Source organism: Condylura cristata, unplaced genomic scaffold (assembly GCF_000260355.1).
Source record: "Condylura cristata isolate star-nosed mole 26May11 unplaced genomic scaffold, ConCri1.0 scaffold00009, whole genome shotgun sequence".
NCBI classification, from domain to species: Eukaryota; Metazoa; Chordata; class Mammalia; order Eulipotyphla; family Talpidae; genus Condylura; species Condylura cristata.
Window position 1 is genome coordinate 40,544,192 of NW_004567110.1, and position 4,479 is coordinate 40,548,670.

Genomic DNA, 4,479 nt, shown 5'->3' on the forward strand with positions numbered 1-4,479 from the left:
ATCCAGACAAACAATAAATTAAAGGCATGGCAATAAAACATTTCCTCTTTCAGAGCTTTTAGTCTTGTTAAATGTCTTTGACGTGTTCAGAACCGCACCGCTTCCATGTCTGACTCCACAGAAGGAGGGTGATGTGGTCCATGTCTAGATTCCAATATGCCTGAGCCTCTGTGTCTTCTTTGCTATTGCTAAGAATTCAGGAAAGGAGGCTTAAAATACTGAAGTGTAATAAAGGAAAAAAAGAATACAAGTTCACCTAATCAATTTAATTGAAACAAAGGGAGTTCTGATATGGGGTGTGAGAGAGGAAGTTATGTACCAAAATAATTTAAAATGCTAGAAAAACTTAAATCATTTATAATTTGCAAAATATGTGCAAATTTTTTAAGGGGGTAAAATGATACATTTTTTATAGGAGACACAAAGCTCAGCCAGTGGATTTTCATTTTCAGAAGTTCTTTTGTTTTTGTTCAGGAATCAATGTAAAACTCACCATTTTCTATTTCCTTTATGGTAATTTAGATATACATATATATTTTTTAAATAAAGAAAACCAGAAGAAGTGTGAAAACTGATAATTAAGCTTAATCCTGTTCATCAGGAAAAAGTCATGATGACCAGCGTTTCATGTGTTTTATCTTGCCACAACTTTGTAGCACTGAAATTGAAAGATCAATGTAGCATTGCCCAAAAGTGCTATTAAAATGGTCCCTAAACAAATTGTAATTCTATGTCTGTAGCTTTATAATTCATGCTATTTTAAATTTTATACCATTAAGACTAGATATGAAATGTTAACTTGGGGAGCACCTTTACTAAATCTGCATTGGTGGAGAAATTAATAAAGCCAACACTGAAGTCTAGCATGCAAATTTGTGAAGGTTTCAGTTTATTCAATTTTAATTAATTTATTTCTACAAATAAATTAAAAGATATATTTTATTAGCAGACTTGAACTACAAGAACCTCCAAAGAAAAGTCTTCAATAGAAATAAAAGGAAAACAAAATAATTTGAATCCATATGAAGGAGTAAAGAAGACCAAAAGCAAATACAAAAAATATATGATATTATTTTTGTAATCAATTTCCTACTTGGTTTAAAAGACTCCTAAATAAAGTAAAAATTATAAATCTATGTTGATTGGCATCTAATGTAGCAGCGTGAAGGAGGCAGATGGCATGGGGTTATACTGGAGTAATTTTTTGTATTATTAAAATTAAGTTGGTTTTAATCAAAACTTGATACTGATAAATTGGATGTTAATTATAAGCCTTAAGGCAAGCATTAAAAATATAACTCAAAAGATAAGGGGATTGAAGTAATACACTAGAATGAAATCTGGAATTTTTTAAAAAGAGGAAGAGAAATTGGAAAAAGGTATGATACATGGAAATTACAAATTTTGAATTGGAAATGTCACCCATAAATCCTATATGATTAGCCATTACATTCACTATAAAAGGAATAAACATTCTATCTAATGGCAAACCTGTGCAGGATTGACTGAAAAAAAAAAAAAAAAAAACAAAAAACTAATCTGGGCCCTCCCTGGCCACGCAGCAGGATAAAGCACAGCACTAAGAAAGCTAAAGCCATTTCAGCGGGGGTTTGATCCCCGACCCTGTGATCCACGGCAGACCTCTCCTGACCCGACTGCTGCTCCCCTTAGCAAGTGTGCTTCATTGATCTGCCTGTTCCACTCTGTCTCTGGTGATGGAATCCATTCCCCGCAGCTGAGCCTCTGGCCTGTCCCCCAGTTCTGTATGCATAAATAAATCTTAAAAAACAAAAAACAAAACAAAACAAAAAAACAAATTGACCTGAACATCTTTTTTTTTTAATACCACATTGTACTTTCTTTTTTTTTTTTTAAAAGATTTATTTATTTGTGCATACAGAACTGGGGTATAGGCCAGAGGCTCAGCTGCGGCGAGAGGCTTCACCAGAGACAGAGTGGGGAGCAGAACAGCAGATCGACGAAGTACACTGTTGAGGGGAGCAGCGGGCAGGTCAGGAGAGGTCTGCCACACCATGTGGTTACCTCCCGGGCGGCGGGAATCGAACTCATGCGGAAGTGTCTTTAGCTTCTTAGTGCTGTGCTTTATTTAACCCGCTGCGCCACCAGGGAGGGCCACCACATTGTACTTTCAATGTATGTAGAAAGAAGATTGAAGCAGACATACCATAAGAACAGTAATAAAACAACAGGAAAATTGGTAGGGCAAAGCAAATATCAAGCAAAATATATTTTGACTGATATTTTTGCTAGAGACATAAAGACATTAATGATGATAAAATGATTAATCACCAGAAATATAAACTAATTATAAACATATGCATAATAACAGTAGAAACTTTATATGAAGCAAATTTGGGCACAATGAAAGGAGAAACAGATAGTTCTCTAATAGTTGGATATTTCAGTACCTTACTTTGAATAATAGAAGAGCAACAAAATGGAAACTTTGAAAAGCACTATAAATCAACTAGACATATCTCTAGAACATTCCATTCAACAGCAGTAGAATATACATTTAAGTGCATGTGGAGCATTACCTAGGATAGACCATATACTAAGTCAAATTTATTTCCAATAGATTTAAATTTTTTCCTTTATTATTGAGGTATTTTGACATATATTGTTTTTACATGTACAGCATAATGATCCAGTATTTGTGTGTATTATGGAATGACTACTATAATAAGTCTTGTTGACATCCACTTGTTACCACACATACAGAGTATTTTCTTTTATGATGAACTTTAAAGCTTTACTCTCTTACCTTCTATTATGTAACATCATATTATTATCTGTTATCATTATGCTGTACATACCATTCCCATTACTTAATTATAACTGGAAGCTGTACCTTTGATAACTTTCACCCATTTCAACTTCCTTCTAACCTACTATCTCTGACAACAAAAATCTGTTGTTCTGTATGTCTATAAATTCAGTTTTTTCATACACATGTAATGTATGTAGCATGTATTTTGTATATACAACATGTATATTATTTCATGTTTTTATGTATAAAATATACATGAGAGAAGGATCACATATTTATCTTTTTTGTCTGACTTATTTCATTTAGCATAATGCCATGATTAAGGTCCCTCCATGTAGTCTCAACTAGCAACATATCCTTCTGCTTTATGAATGAACATTATTCCATATGTTAACTACATTTTCTTTATCCAGTCACCCATCAATGAACAATTGGGTTGCTCCCACATCTTGGTTACTATAAATAATGCAACAGTGCATTAGGGATGCATATACCTATGTTCCAAAGTTGTTGTTTTTTTTTCCCCCAGATAAATACCCACAATTGGATATTTGTATCATCTGGAAATTATATTTTTAATTTTTTGAGAAACCTCCATAGTTTTCAGAATAGGGCACCGATTTATATTTTAAATTCCCTACAACAGTACACCAGCACTTATTACTTTTAACTAAATAAAACCAGGAAAAAGGGGAAACTGTTAATTAAGCTTAATCCTATTTATCAGGAAAAACTAATAATAACTTGAGTTTCATCTTTTTATCAGGAAAAATTCATGATACTTTACAAGTATTGTGGCTTGTAGCAAGAGTCATTCAAACAGGTGTGAGGTGGTATTTCCTTTGTTTCGATTTGCATTTCTTTGATAGTTAATAATATTGAGCATCTTTAAAACAAGAAGCTCACAGGTACAACATTCAAATAATATTAGTTCCCAGAAAGGGAAAATAGAGGAAAAGACCAGGGAGAAATTAGAGAAATAATATAAGACAATGTTACAGAAACAAAGTACATGATTTTTAGATACAACAAATTTGATGACAGAGGAATATAATAAGTTAAACATACATCACTACAACTTATTAGGACATAAATAGAAGCTACTGAACAGGTATGAGCTCTTGAGGCTTTTGGGGGAAAGTTCAAAATAAAGCAAATACTAAATATTGACTTAACAATAATTTTTTGGAATACCATATTGAGAAGAAAGGAAAGGTAAGGACAGGGGAGGGGGAGGAAAAAGGGAGGAGGAGAGGTAGAGTAGATAGATACATCTATACATACACACATAAATACATCACATACATACATATGATTTAAAACAGCTAAATATAGGGTGTGAGAAAATAGGGGAAAAGTTGTCAGTGGAATGAATAGGATAAAATTGGTCTTGAAGAATTGAATACAGTACGCATACTGAGACTAATATAACGTACTAATACAATGTTACTTAAGCAAAAAAAAATCTTTTTAGAAATCAGTGGTACTGCTGGGAACAAAAACATTAGTGTTTAGATATGTTATTTAAAGTAGCATATTTTTTTTTTCTAAAATTATCATTGCAGTCAATGTGATACAGGGGGTTGGGATGGCATAATTTAACATAGTCAGAAATTTCTATTTAATGTGTCTATTTTCTATTCCTATGTTTTTTTTTTTTTTTTTTAAAGATTTATTTATTTGTACAT